This window comes from Adiantum capillus-veneris, chromosome 1 (assembly GCF_014529385.1).
Source record: "Adiantum capillus-veneris isolate H3 chromosome 1, ASM1452938v2, whole genome shotgun sequence".
Classification (NCBI taxonomy): Eukaryota; Viridiplantae; Streptophyta; class Polypodiopsida; order Polypodiales; family Pteridaceae; genus Adiantum; species Adiantum capillus-veneris.
The window spans coordinates 118577492-118593781 of NC_140931.1; the positions used below are offsets into that span (position 1 = coordinate 118577492).

Consider the following 16290-nt stretch of genomic DNA (forward strand, 5'->3'; position numbering starts at 1 on the left):
ATAAGCCCATAAAACTGATGTAAGCTTTAGGTCCCAATCAGTGCGATGTGCCTCAACTGTTTTTGTCAAAATGGAGATGAGAGTTTTATTGGTACTCTCAACTTGGCCATTTGCTTGGGGATAATAGGGTGTAGACTTGTGGTGAGATATCATGAAGTTTAATGTGAGTTCTTTTATTACTTCATTTATAAAATGAGTTCCATTGTCACTCACAAGTTCAAAGGGGCATCCAAAATGTGTGATAATGTTCTCGAAGAGGAACTTAGCTGTTGTTTTTGCATCAGCCTTTTGTGTTGCTTTTGCTTCAGCACATTTGGTTACATAGTCGGTAGCCACAATGATATATCGTGATTGCGTGTTACGCGCAACTGGACTAATCGGTCCTACAAAGTCTAAGCCCCACTTTTCAAATGGTTGGGTTACCTTGATGGGATGTAGAGGCATCCTATCCTTTCTTTATGGCTTCTTGAAGCATTGGCATTCATCACATCCCTTTGCAAAAAGTGATGCATCCTTAAACAAAGTGGGCCACCAATAGCCTGGCTGTAATATCTTTTGGGCCATCAACTCTCCTGAAAAGTGACCACCCACTACGCCCATGTGTGCCTCTTGTAGAATATACAAATACTCATCCTCGCGGGCACATCGTCTAAGAACATCATCCTTTCCTCTCTTATAGAGAGTTCCAGCCATTAAGCAATAGGGTTCACATTCCTTGATTAACTTTTGAGCTATATCTTTTCGCAGCTCTTTGGGTCGAAAACCATTAAGTAAGAAGTTAACAATCTTTTCACTTCATTCAAGCATTGTCTCAACAATGAACAAAGGAGTATCAGGAAATTCATCATCAACCCCCGTAGGAGCTTCACCACCATTAGGGATACGAGACAAATGATCAGCTATGACATGTTTCCTCCCAAGCCTCACAACAATGGTGAAGTCAAACTCAAGAAGAATTAACAACCATCGTGTAATTCGACCTGTGGAACACGGGTTGTTTACCAAATATAGCAACGCTTGATGATCAACGTAAACACAAACTTGGTAGCAAGAAGGTAATAATAAAATTTCTTTACTACATAAATCATAGCTAGACCTTCTAGCTCTGTAGTAGTGTAGTTCATCTCGGCATCATTTAATTGTCGACTTGCAAAGCTAATAGGGTAGTCCAGTTTATGTTCTCTTGGTTGAGTTAGAACACACCCAATAGCAAAGTTTAATGCATCAATATGCACATGGAAAAGTACATTCCAATTAGGTGTTCGCAGGATTGGAGCACTTGTCAGGGCCTTCTTTAATAACTCATAAGAATGATCACACTCTTCGGTGCAGTGAAACTCAATAAGAAACTTGTACAATGGACGTGCTATCTCGGCAAAGTTTAAAATAAATCGTCGATAATAACCAACATGGCCCATGAATCTTTGAAATCCTTTATAGTTTGTAGGTGGTGACAAATTGGCAATGGCTTTAATCTTACCCTCGTCTGTGGAAATCCCGTTCTTGGACACTCTATGCCCTAGAATGACTGCATGCTTAACCCAAAATTGGCATTTGAAAGGGTTCAATGAGATGCGATAAAATCTGCACCTTTCAAATATTTTTTGTAGAGATAATAAATGCTTCTCCCAAGAAGAATAAACACAAAGGTCGTCTAGGAAAGCTTCACAAAACTCCCTTAGAAATTCTTTAAACGTAGTGTTTATTAACCGTTGGAATGTAACAGGGGCATTTGTTAAGCCAAAAGCCATAACATGAAACACAAACACTCCAAACTCTGTGATAAAAGCAGTTTTAGCTTGTTCCTCTAATGCAATCGTGATTTGATTGTAACCAGAGTACCCATCTAAAAAGCTATAAGCTTCCTTGCCCGCAACTCTTTCAAGCACATGTTCTGAATATGGCAAGGGGTAATGATCTCTCCTAGTGGCTGCATTAACCTTCTTGAGGTCCACGCACACTCTTAGTTTCCCATTCTTTTTTGGCTCAATGACTATTGGAGAAACCCATTCCCTGAGTGCTCAATAGGGTATATGAATCCACATTGAATAAGTTTTTCAATCTCCTCTTGTACAATTTTTGCATACTTAGGATTCATTGGATACGGTCGTTGTTGAACGGGTTTAGCAATGCTGATCATGGGAATTGTATGTTGCACCACAGAAGGTGGAATGCCCTTCATTTCATGATATGTCCAAGCAAAGATATCCTTGTATTCCTTGAGGAGCTCCTTAAGTACAACCTCTTTAGTTTCAGTAAGGTCTTGAGCAATAAAGACTGTTTTAGACTCCTCACCTAGTTCTGCTAATTCTATCTCTTAAACTACCGTTGGACCATCATAGACTCCACTGCTTCCATCGGTAGGCATTCGTTGAGCTTTGGCGTACACAACTTTTCGCTCCCTCATGGTGTAAGATTTAAAATGTTCAGGAGCCGGATGTAAGTCACAAGTCTCTTTTCTGATAGGGACCTTTCCTTTAGGTGTGCCTCCTTTTGTTGTTGTGCCAACTCTCGGTTTTGATGCCTTCTTACGATTCGACTCAATTTTGACTCGGTAATCTCCAATTGGGCAAGGTCAATGGGTTGCGGGATGCACCACATGACACTCTGGAGATGTTCACCCCAATTGTCTACTAGCTTTCGATGAGCATCACATGCCCCTACATAGCTAAGCCATTCTGCAGTAGATATTTCTTTGTTTATCTTGGCTCTCACATTTGCTCGATATCCTTGCCTCTTATATGACCTTTGTTTCTTGTGGAGGTTTTGATTTTGGTGAACGTTTGAACCCGACTCGCTTGGTAGGTCTTCGATTGTATCCTCTTCGCTCTCCGATAAATTACCATAGACGGTTGTACTAGGCCTTCAGTGTTTAGTTGCTAGACTTGCTTCAGTGGTTGTTTCCTCTGTCTGTGAATCAATTTCTCCCTGAGATTTTGTTTTTGAGGTGTATTGGTCTGAATCCTTAGAGGAATCATCAGTTTCACTCTCAGGTAGGTGTGCCTCTCTTTTATCATTAGAGGTTACATGCACTACACCTAACATGTTTACTGGTACAATTTGTGGTATCTCTTCCCCATCTGGTGTTACCCAGGTTGTTCCTTTAGTTTTCCATGTATCTATAGTTGCTGCTAGGTGTACCCAATCAACGTTGTCTGACTCAGCCATCCGGGTAGGATATTCATATAAGGAGAGTCTCCCCCAATATCTGTGTCTTCGTTACATGTGTAACAATACTGCAATGGGGCCGAGTGAATTGTGGTGTCCGATCGATTGTCAATGATAAATTTATTCCCTAAAGGATGCGTTTGATCACTTAAAAGATCAACTCGAATGACAGAGTCTTGGAACTGTAAGTAGACGTGGTTTTTGGACCAGTCATGCACCATTTTTGCTTCCCTCATGAATGGACGCCCTAAGATCATCTCAAATGACATAGGATGCTTGGAGAAATCCATAACAATGAAAGTTTGCCTCACCTTGTGTCCCAGGACCTTGATCTTGAGAACTTTTAGCATTCCAATAGGCATAACCATAGATCCATTAGCTATTTTTACCACTACACTTGTGACTTCAAAGTGAGGTCTCCCCATAGACTCCCAACAACTCTTTGTTACAATGCTGACTCCCACACCACCATCAAGGACTCCCTTCACAGTTAATTCTTTAGTAGTGATTGGAAGGGTTGCATTAGATTCATCACCTTCAAAGTAGTGCCCCAACTTGTTAACGGGTATTTCAATTAAAGATTCAGGTCTCTCCAGGTCAGGTGGTGGTGCTAAATGTTCCTCATCATTCATTACCGAGTCAGTTTTGTTCATATGTGCAAATTGCGGTAACCCGGCCTCTAATTCTCCATTGAGAAACGCTCGAAGTGCTAGGAAAAACTCTGGATCTCCGTATAACTTAGATATGACAGTGGTGCAAATTTCTAAGGACATGAAATCCATAAGCTTGGAAACATTTAATGGCATCTTGTGGGACGTAGGAGCTTGACAAGAGAATGGTGAAGATGGAATCTCCACTTCCTCAAGGGGGTCGGGCATTCCCTCACCAAACATTCTCTCTAGTAGGAAAGGTGTATGTCCACTTTCAAATGTCCTACCCTCACTCTCTTCCCAAGTGATACTGGGTATGTCTAACAGCTTGTGGTTCTTATGAGGTTGAACTTGTGTGAGTAAGACTGTGTCTGACATCTTGATATGCTTGGGTTCCAGCTCTTATTCTCGTTGAGTTTCTTCCACCAAACCCCTCAATTGCTGGGCTCGATCAATTTTTGTTGTTGGGTTTGGATAGATTCCGATCTTTTTCTTGCAATTCTCCGTTTTTGTCTCTCATGGCTTATCTTGAGGGTTTGCAACTGGGTGGTTTAACTTTGAACACTCTTTTGGTGTCCGTCGCAATTCCCTCTTGCTTTCCTTAGCAATATTTTCATTTGATCCCCTCTCATGATCCTCCTCACTGGCTCTTGCCTTTATAGTAACAGTTTTGGTCTTCGTGGTCTCTATCGAATATGACTCATCTTCAGGGTCATTCATATACACGGGATCCTCTCGTGTCCCTATGTTAGTCTTTGAACTAGGTTTTGAGCTAGAAGCATTAAGGGATCTCTTTCTTCGTGTTTTCTTCTTCCTCGCTCGGTCAATGGGTGAAACATATCTCTCCTCGAGGATGTAATTTTGCTTTTGGAGCATCAACCGTGTGAGTGCATTCACTGGTGCTATGTTTGTAGTTTGTGGTGTCCCATCGACAATATCTATTAAGTTCAATGGTGTGATCTTTGGTGCGTTTGGATTGTTAGGACATTGTGCGATCAAATGATCTATGCCACAACAATTACAAGTGAGTATTGGCATTGCCAATGCGCTCCATTGACTTGTTTGCATTATTGCAACATTCTTTTGCATTCTAATAGGGCACTCAACTACTCGATGTGGTCCACCACATTCGTAGCACTGAAGAGGCGGTCTCTTGGAAAAACTATTGATGTTGTGGCCTCTTGCTGCTAAAGCAGTAGCTTGATATACAGGTTTGATTTTCCCCCAATGGTCTTCCATGTAGTACATGGGACACTCCTCAAGCATGTCGACTCCATAGGTGATACTAGAGTCCATGTCTTCTTCGCAATCTAAATAAGTACAAGATAAATCGCAACCTATTTGGTTCATAGGTGTAACTCTTGGATGAGGGGGTTGCGGTCCTAGCACTGGAGGTGGCAACGGTGTGGTTTGGACAACACTTTGGGTTCTAGGGACCATTGTTGCAGCTCAGCAACGGTGGATAGCGGCCACCACTACATCAAGTCAAATCCCTGTCTTTTTGTATTAATTTTCTGCTCTGAAGTCGAGCTCGTAATATTTTTGCTATTCAAATGTAAAGGGTTTATCTTCTAGGGCCATGGGCTTCCAAGTTGTACTGATTCCCAACTCAAGCACACAATTGATTATTGAGCCATGTATCTATGGGAAACCCTCCTCCCACAAGACCTAAGTATAAAGGTCAAAATGAAGGGTTTTGGAGGGATGGATTTTATGAGTTAGAAAAACTCTCTGCACGGGCAGCTTATCTATTTTTGTGTGTGCATCTTCTTTGATTGCTATCTTGTGCTGCACGAGTCGCATTGTAGAACCGAGACCACAGGCGCGTTCAGCTCATCGAGCTCTTCGATTCAACGCCAACCATTTGCCACGAGACGCTACTTCACGAGCATCGACCTACGGACTTATAGGTGAGTTTTAGGGAGTTTAGGGTAGATTTCAGTGAAACCAACCATAGAGTAGGGTAGCTCTCCCTTAGACGCAGCTGTAGAGACCATCTGGGACCGTTTTCGACAACTTTCATTTTGCTGTCAGACAGTAAGTGTGTTTTCTTCCAGGGTGCAGAATTCAGGTTTGGGGGTTTAGGTAGCTTGGGGACATGTAGGAAATTGCCTACGATGAGTTTCGTGTCAAACCGAGGTCATTAGCCCAAGGTTTAGCTTAGTTTCGTGACGTAGGAGGTTCTTGGCAGATTTGGGTATTCCCGCACACACAGGACTTAGAGATCTTAGATGACCATTCCATAGGTATTCGACAAGAGGTTGACACCCTCTTGGCGCGCCTCCATGCCCTAATCGGGTCAGTGACGTCCCTAGTTGACATCTTTATGTGTTGAGTAGGTTCTCGCTTGCTACGAGCGACACTCGAAAAACAACTGGCGCCGCTGCCGGGGACGAGCTACCTAGATTAGAGTGGATACCTTAGTGTGTGGTTATGGCTGTACGAAAAGAATCTTTCATTACTTTACCAAAGTCGAGGTATCCTTGGCTTTGTTAGTCTAGGACATGTGAGTTTCTTGCCGCTGTCATTGTTAGTTTAGACTATTATTGTAGTTTAGTGTAAAAGTTGTGTTTTCAGCATTCAGTAGCTTAAGAGTGTTTGGCTTAGTGTGTGCCAAAAGTGCATGTTAGGTCAAGCACAAAAACATCCAAAAAAGAAAACACCTAAAAACTGCTTTTTCTTAGGATTTAGATAAGCCATCTTGGTGTACAGAGTTGGTATTAGTGTCCAAAAGCACTTAAAATCACCTCTAGTAACCACAACAAGTGTGAGGTACCAAAAAAAGCTGCAATCTGCAAGTCCAGACAGTAAGCGCTCTTACTGTCTCCAGACCTAGATTTGGCCAATTGACTAAGCGAAAGCATGTACACATGTTGTAGGCTCAGTAACAAGCAAGTTTGTGTAGTTATAATCCAAATTTGATGTGTTTTGGTCTTGTCAAGTGCTTGGTATACACAACAAAATCTGCAAAAGTGACCATAACTCAAGCCAGCAAGCCCACAACCCAGGTGAAGACTCCAGAAGGTGAGTATAAGCCCAGGTAAGAGGTTCCTATTGCTAGGAGTGTCAAAATACATCCTGTGAGCACAGAAAGTGCAATACTGTCCTCTAGACAGTAACCGCTCTTACTGTCTCCAGTGCCCAAATTGTGATATTGGGCTTGCCACCTAATCTAAACATTGAATGCATGTATATATATAGTTTCTATACTGAGAAATACTTCAAATAGATAGTAAAAGTGTGTAAACTGCTTGCAGGGTGTACTAGGAGCCTGAGAGCACAGCCAACTGGAAGTAAGGTAACTTTCCAGGTTAGTGTATCCAAGGTTAAGCACGTTTCATGTTTTTGAGGTCAGGAGCTGTAGTACCCTCAGGACATAGACCACTTAGGGACCAGGTGAGTCAAGTTTCTACGGAAGAGAGTGTCAATCAGACCACCCAGGTATCCTTAGGCCCAATCCCAGAGGATTACATCTCTGACACATCATCGGAAGATCTATACTATCAGACCATGGCAGGGGGACAACCATCAGTGAACTTCAAAGAGGGAGTTAACTTTATGGGAGAATCCTCCAAAGACCATGAGAGACCTCCAACAATCTTGCTGTATGCCTATAACAATGGACAAGATGCCAGAATCTTCAAGGATTCTATGAACCATAGCTGTGTTCAGATTGGAGATAATCCAGTCGAATTACAGTATAGGGTCTTGGCCACTTATGATGGCAAAGGAGGTTATATGGATGAACAGGGTGCTTACTACATGATAGTCAAAAGCCCTGATGTCGCAGAAAAATGGGGAAGAAATGCGTCCAAGATGAAAGCTGATGATGAGGTCGAGGAGAAACCGCCTCTAGAGGAAAACAACAATAGAGCCATGTTCAGATCTTTCACCACTAGAAGGCTTATGTCCAACAATCCTCGATGGGGAATTTACAAAGCCTCTCCTGAAGAAACCACTGCGTACAATGTCAATGAGGATGTAAACGAGAAAGAGGCTACTCCGGATAAGACTTTGTATGTCTACCTCTTGAATGAAAGAAAATTCTTAATCGTAGACAAGTTTGGTCAGGAGTACACGCCGACCTCTGCTGCAAAGATGAGTAGGTATACATACTTAGGGTTACCCATTGTGTACCCTGAAGTAGCAAATCCCGCAGCAAGTGCACCGCCTACAATCCCAGTAAGAAACTTAATGGACGATGACATCCTAAGACCAATCCCAGTAGAGAGGCAACCTATGCAGAATCTTGGTCAGACTAGTTTCTTCGAACCTATTCAAAAACCAGAATTCCACACTCAACAAGTGCCAAACATGAGTGGATATTCGTTCCAAGCGGGAACAAGGAATCCACCACACGATGAAGAACTCTCCAGAGGAATTCATCGACAAAATGAGACAAACAGAAACTCAGGTAGAGCTACTCAAACGATGCAAAATGTAGCTAGGCCACAACAGAGAACCACTACTGCACATACAGGGGACACTATACAAGTACTTGGGACACCAAGTGTAGGATTCAGACCCCTAAGGCCGCATCAAGTCGCCAAATGCGTGCCGTCTAAATATACAGGATCTGGGGATCCATATGCCCATGCTTCTTCCTTTAGACAAGTGCTGAGAGCAGAGCAAGTACATGACTTCCATACGCAATATGAGGGCTTTGGATTGACCTTAGATGGTACTGCTATGACTTGGTTCTAGCCATTAAGTAAGAGCTCATTCTCTGACATAGAGGATCTCTTATTTGACTTTGTCCAAGAATTCACCAAACGTGGGATAAAGCATGACACAGTCTCACAAATATACTCTTTCAAACAACAAGAGAAAGACAAAGTAAAGGAAGCCACCTTGAGATTGAAGCAATATGTGGAGAGATGACCTCCCAGGGAGATCCCTCAACAAGAAAGGCTAGCGTTGCTCTTCATAGAAGGGTTACTAGACGAGAATCTCAAGAAGGATTTGCATATTCAATGATGCCAAACTTTAGACGAGGTTATCAGAGAAGCGGTATACCTGGTCGACAATTGCAATATATATGGAGAATCCCGAAAGGATTCTGATACCAGGTCAAGCGACTCGAGGGTGACTACCAGTGTTGTGAACACGGGACCAACAACCCCTGTGCGAACCGCTGGAGAAACCGATGCCCTTATAGACAAACTCCTTGAACGTTTCAACAATGCTGCGTTGGCACCTCAACATGTGAGACAGCCACAATTACGCTTATGTAGCATCTGTGGAGGGAGTCATCCCACAAACCAGTGTCATGTGATGCAACCTCAGCCACATGACCAACCTAGACTGCGGCAGCAAAAGTGGTGTGAAATAGAACAAAAGTGGACAAATCATTCGACGGAAGAATGCTACCACCAAAGGGGATATGTGAGAGAAAGGCAGTACCAGCCAAACCCTGTGTACCAGCCACAACAAGGGCAAGCCATTCCTCCATATCAGATGAATAGGGCACCACCACCACCACCTAGATATGCCAGAAGACATTCGGATGTTCAGCCAGGGCTGGAAAGTGTTGGGGTATAAAGCCCAATGTGGTCGCCCAGGTAAGTGGGCGGGCCGCCAGGTATGTACACATATTCTTTTGTAAAAACCTAATAAGAACTCACTATGCTCTACACATTACAGTAGAGCGAGTTCACCATATCGTCGTGCTCTTCTTCTCGCACTCTCTCTCGCGTCGCACTTCCGCTCGTACTCCTTCAACTGGTATCAGAGCTCAGATCGAGGCTCGGGGCAGCTCTGCAGGAGGCTAGAGCCACCAGCTCAGATTGGAGTGAAATTCGACAGGCAAAGACACGGCCCCAAATTTCATTCTGAGGTCATCTCGGCCACCGTTCGGCTTCGACAAAGGTCTGCGCAGGCCATTTTTGACTACGTGGTCTCAGCGGGTGCAGATCCAACTCTGCAAATTTGGGGTTTTTCGGCCTACGACTGCAGGTGCTGAGGATATCGACACTCCTAGAGTGTTGATTTGTGGCTGTCTACACATTGAAGGACGGCTTACAGTTCTTGGAGGCGTGTCACATACGACACGGGCGCATCTACACACAGACTGTAGGCGACATCAACTAGTTCATCAGGTAGCTTGTGTTTGCTGCTTGATATTCCAGATTTCATCCTGACATTGCAGGTACTTCCACATGGGATGTATTGTCAGAGATGATGTATGTCTGTTGAGGGTTTGCTGGCTGTGAGTCACGCAGCAAACAACCCCCGCAGCGGTTACAACATACAGTGGGAAATTTGTGGATGTATGACTTTGTGGGAAGTCTATGTACTGTCAGATTTACTGCAGCCTTTGTTGAAGGTCGGGTGAGGTTTTATTGAGCTGGGTGATTCTCGAATGTTGAGATCCTTTCGGTGATACAGGTCTTGGAGCGATCCCTCGAGCACCCTTAGATAGGCAGCTAGGATGTATTGACTGTGAGTTAGACAGTTGGGATTGCATCTTTGCTTTAATGCCGTTGAGGCATTGTCGCAGTCTATGCTTACAGGACAGTGACAGGACAATGAGAGACAGTACAGGTGCAGGACAGGTTTACCCGCAGCTTACAGTGTCAGAGAGACAGTGTTTTTTGAGCTGTTTTTGAGTACACCAGAGCCATTTTACAAAGGAGACTCTGCCAAAATTTATGCAGAATCTGAAGCTTTCTTGGTTCATTTGACAGGTTGATATTGGTTCAGAGGTCAGTTTACAGGGGAAACTCTGCCGAATTTTTCCCAGGAAAGTAAACCACTGTGAAGCGTAGCTATGGCTGGATCACAGGACACTGCTCTTTACAATATCAAGAAGCTGGATGGAACCAATTTCCCATTGTGGAAGAAGCAGATTTGGCACGTGTTGGTACAAAAGAAGTAGATAAAACCTATAAAGCTCAAGGGGATAAAACCAGAAGATATGGACGAAGATGAATGGAGCGAAATGGATGAATTGGCACTTTCTACCATTATGCTGACTTTGGCAGAAAGCGTTTACTTCAATGTAGCAGACGAGATGTCGGCTTATCAAGTATGGATAAAGCTGAGTGATCTTTATGAGAAGCAGAGTGCAGCTTCATAGGTATACTGGCTTAAGAAGCTTGTTGACTTGAAGATGAAAGAAGGGACACCTATGTCCAATCATCTGAATGAATTCAACACAATCTATAGTCAGTTGTCAGCTCAAGGTGTCAAATTTGATGAACCTGTTAGAGCTATGTTCCTGTTGACCACATTGCCAGAAAGTTGGGACACTTTTCGCACAACTTTGAGTAATTCTGCACCTCTAGATGGTTTGAACATAGCAGGTGTAGAAGGAAGTCTGCTTACTGAAGAAACCAATAGAAAGACAATGGACAAAGGCAAAGGAACAACCTTATTTGTCAGGGGAAGGACCAAAGAAAAGTACAAAGGTGGAAAGAGGAATCAGTCTCGTAGCAAGTCCCGCAGTGCTAAAGGCAAGAGTGACATAGAATGCTACCATTGTGGCAAGAAGGGTCACATGAAAAGAGACTGCAGAGAATGGAAAGCAGAAAAAGGCAAAGAGAAAGCTGAAGACCATGGTGAGAAGAACAAGTCCTCAGTGAAGATTCAAGAAATAAATGTGACAAACACTGTTGCAGAGGATGACAGTCTAGTGTCAGGAGACATCTACTTCTTGAAGAATACAATGGACTCAGCTCTTCTTACAGCATCTGATGGAAATGCACTGAGTGACTGGATTATAGACTCAGGGGCATCACTTCATGTGTCTCTAAACAAGGAGTGGTTTACCTCTTATGTGACCACTAAAGATCATGTTCGGCTAGGCAATGGGTAGACATGTGAGATCTTAGGTGTTAGAGATGTTCAATTGAAGTTTCAGAATGGCTCTTCTTTCACGCTGAAGAATGTGAGACATGTTCCCGCACTTACAAAGAGCTTGATCAGCACAGGTTTACTTGATGATGCTGGCTACGTCACCACTTTTGGACAGAACATGTGGAAGATATCCAAGGGTTCTATGACAGTAGCACATGGAGTAAAGTCTGGAGGACTTTACATGATTTATGTATCAAATGTCTCTAAAAATGTAATCAATGTAACCGAGCAGCCGAACGTTTCTTTGTGGCATAGCCGGTTAGGACATATGTCAAAGAAGGGAATGGAAATCTTGTCTCGTTCTGGTTATTTGCCTGGCTTTTCATTTAATGATTTTGAATTCTGTGAACATTGTCTGTATGGTAAGCAAACACAGCAGCCACATAAGCATAGAAGCAGTAGAAGAGATAAACAGTTGGCACTTGTTCATAGTGATTTGTGTGGACCTATGCCTAACCTATCTCTAGGGGGAGCTTCTTACTTTATGACATTTATAGATGATTACTCGAGGAAAGTATGGGTTTACTTTCTCAAGCACAAGGATGAAGCGTTTAGTGTTTTCAAAATGTTTGTGACACTTGTGGAGAATCAGAGTGGCAAGAAGCATAAATGCTTACGAACTGACAATGGTGGAGAGTATGTTTCAAAGGCCTTTCAGGACTTTTGTGAGTCAAAAGGAATAAAACGTGAACTTACTGCTCCTTAAAATCCTCCTCAAAATGGTGTTGCTGAGAGGATGAATAGGACCATACAACAGAAGGTCAGAAGTATGTTGTCAAATGCACAACTGCCAAATGGGTTTTGGGCTGAAGCTGTATCAACAGATGTTCATCTTGTAAATAGATCTCCTCGCAAGGTTTTGTAGAAGGATTCAGTGCCATAGATGGTATGGTCAGGCAAAATGCCCTCATACAAGCATCTCAGAGTCTTTGGCTGTGAGGCATATACTCACGTTCCAAAGGTATTTAGGAACAAACTTGAGCCAAAGAGTAGAAAGTGCATCTTTCTAGGCTATGGTAATTTTGGTGAGATGGGGTATAGACTTTGGGATCCCGAATCCAGAAAGGTTGTCCGCCGCAATGATGTTCACTTTAATGAATCCAAATATCATTCTAAACCAGAGAGGGTTGAGGAGATTAGAAGAGTTGTCTTCCAAGAAGATGGACCTGCACGTGCAAGACAAAATGTCAGGGCTCAAGAGGAGCAAGGACAGGATAGAGTGGAACCACAGGTTGTGGCCGAGCCTGAGCCACCTATTGTGCGTAGATCTGGACGTGTCACGCGACCTCCTCATAGGTTTGTTTCATCTATGAACTATGTCATGTTGACTGATTGCAATGAGCCTTCATGTTACAAGGAAGTAGTGCAAATGAAGGACTCCGGGAATTGGCAATTGGCCATGCAGTAAGAGAAGACAGCTCTGCATAAAAACCAGACATGGAAGCTAGTTAAATTACCACGGGGCAAAAAGGCTCTACCCTGTAAATGGGTTTACAGGTATAAGATCACCACTCATGATAGTCAGCCAAAGTACAAAGCAAGGCTTGTTGCCAAGGGCTTTAAGCAAGAACAAGGCATTGACTTTGATGAAGTCTTCTCTCCGGTGGTCAAGATGACTACATTGAGATGCTTTCTTGCATTGGTTGCCATATTAGATTTGGTGTTGCACCAAATGGATGTCAAGACAGCGTTCTTGCATGGTGATTTAGATGTGGAAATTTACATGCAGCAGCCAGAAGGGTTTGTTGAGAAAGGCAAGGAAGATTGGGTATACTAGTTGTTAAAGAGTCTTTATGGCTTAAAACAATCACCGAGGGCATGGTACCATAAATTCCACAAGTTTATGCTTTCTCAAGTCTACAAATGTAGTGAGTTTGATCACTGTCTATATACAAAGAAGGCTAAGGATGGTAGTGAGGCGGTCCGGGGCGGGCAACAAGAAGAGCAACCTCTAGACATCCTTCAAGGCTCCCGTGCTGCTCAATGGGGCTGGGGCACAACAAAACACAAACCAAAACAACAAACCCACAGCCAAATCCCAACTACACAAGGGGCACCACCTAGTTTAAGAGCGAACTAGGACGCAAAAGAGGAGAATCGTTAGAGCAACCCACAAACCAGCAAGGAATTTACACTAACCCTAACACCAATGGAACACTCTCACACACTAAAACACGAGAGAGAGAGAGAGAGAGAGAGAGAGAGAGAGAGAGAGAGAGAGAGAGAGAGAGAGAGAGAGATAGTGCTCGGGCTGCTTTGAAACGTATCGACAATGATCAAGCAAACACAACTATATATTTAAGAAAGAGAGAGAAAGGGGGAGGGGGTGCTTGTTGCATTAATACCTTCTTACAAATCTGTCATGACAAATCAAAGTGAAATTAGTATTTGTTCAACATAGCTTGCGTAAATTTCACCACAACACATCACAAGAAAAGCCACCCCAATCACTGTCTTAAAGCCAGGGGAGTCCTCTCCACCCTGTCGCCCTCTTACAGTATGTGGGATTTATGGCTAGGTTGATGACAACACCAGAGAACAAGCTATCAAGAACTTAACAAAAAACACCAAGACACTTACGCATCATTGTTGTCCATTACTTCACGTTGGAAGGGAGACAAAATATCCAAGCTTAGTCCAAATCCACCCTCCTTGATTCAGCAAATGTTGGGCTTACACTAGTAGGAGAAATGATAGATTTCCTACTCTCAATTGAATGATCACTCTCTCTCTTACAATGGCATAGAGTTCCCTTGCTAATCCCCTATTACAACACATGCACATGCATAAGACAATGAGCTTCCACTCAAGAGCTCCTTCTAGAGAGGTTGAGCTTGGCTTCTCAAGCTATAGCATAGTGCTCTTGCTTATGGCTCCCCTTTGTGCTAGCTATACCCTCCTTTTATAGCAATTTTGAAGGCTAGGGTTACTCCTCTAACCATGGTTGGGTTAGATTTTCAGCAATTTATCTAATTTCTTTTGCTTGGAATTATCAAGAAGTTGGTGAGGAAAGAGAGAGGAGAGAAATGGAGGTGATAGGACTTTTCATAGTGGGTTAGTGTTAGTAGAGTTAGTATTAATTTACAAATGGAATTGGATATTTACAATGGGAGTATCCATGTAGGATACAAATAAGGAAGAAAAAAACTCTTAAGAGGTAAGAAAAGGTGGCTTTCTTACAAGGTTGATGCTCCAAGTGTCTTGAGTAGGGCCGATTTTGACGCCTGTTGACGGTCCACTAGCTTTGACGGTACATTTTTTCTCCACTCTTGACCTTCCTTGAGAGATAAGATAATTGAAGCTGAGTAATCAACCACCATGATGCTGTCTTTTAAGAGAAGAGGCTGAATTTTGTGGTTTTTTTGATAGATATGGGTAAATTGGAGGAGGAAAAATGAGACTAGGTGGTCAATTTTGGAATGGAATTGTGTGTGGGAGGTATGAGTTCACCATGGTTTCTCTTATTCTTCAAGGTTGAGGAGAAGGTGAGTAGTGTGCAGAGAGGAGTGGTGAGAGAGATGGGAATGATGAGTGGAGAAGTGTGTGTGAAAGAGGAAAATGATAAAGTGGAAGAGAGAGTGTGGCTGCATAGCATGGAAAAACTGGGGTCCACTAAAAAAATCATAGCTCACAGCTCGTAGCTCAAAAAAATATGAAAAAATTTGAGGCAAAAGTTCAGCCCACGAGCTACAACTTTTGTTGTATCACCTTTTCAAATTCGGAGAGCAAGTGAACTTTAAAAATTCAGCAAAACCGACCGTTTTTTTCCACTGCAAGGTCCTTGTGGGGTCCTTCTTTGGATGATTCTTTTGAATACCTCCAAGAGTGAGCCCTCCATAGTGCATGTATGCATGCCACCTACCCTTGACCTTATTTGGTAGGTCTATAATTGAAGATATTGTTGAGATTCGGATATAAGTGAATAGTACAACTAAGAAAATCAAATATTGAGGGGTCTAAAAAATATGTACATGTCAAATATAAATAATATAAGTGGAAAAAATATAAAGGGGTCAAAAGAAATCTCTCTCATTATGAGGCTACCATAAAAAGATAAATATTTTTGGTGTTCTAATTTTTTAGAAAAAAACAAAATAGATGTAGGAAGGGAAAAATCAAAATAGTGAAAAAATATACACATAAATAAAACTAGTTTTTTTGGATTTTTGTTGGGGTGGAGTTACACCAAATATAAGAGAAGCTTACATGAAAATATTTCTATATGGAATAAAGAGTATGAAAAATGGTAAGAAAAATTGTGGTAATGGTGAGGCAATGTACAGAGCATAAATAACACACACCTAGGTAGAAATATTTAAATAAATACCAAAATAATTATGAAAAAATCGTTTATTTAGGCCCTATATACAAAGAAATATTTACATACGCATGGGCCATAATATACTTATATTTTTTATTTATTTTTATTTTTTATTTTTTTGGCTCAACTAGCCCAATGACTAGCTAATTGAGGGTTTTTTAAGAAGATATGGGAAAAGTCCCGTGACTCACGCACGCCTATGTACAGTGAAATGGTAGGGATAGCCATAGTGTTTGGGTGATTTTGGTAGGGTGAGGTAACTCACTGTGGCAATTACAAAGAGCCGAAAAACGG

At 42.4% G+C, this 16290-nt stretch overlaps 1 pseudogene; it reads left to right on the forward strand.

The window, feature by feature from the left end:
- The first annotated feature begins 7694 nt into the window (after positions 1 to 7694).
- On the forward strand, positions 7695 to 8262 carry LOC147465419 (uncharacterized; annotated as a pseudogene).
- Positions 8263 to 16290: the final 8028 nt, after the last annotated feature.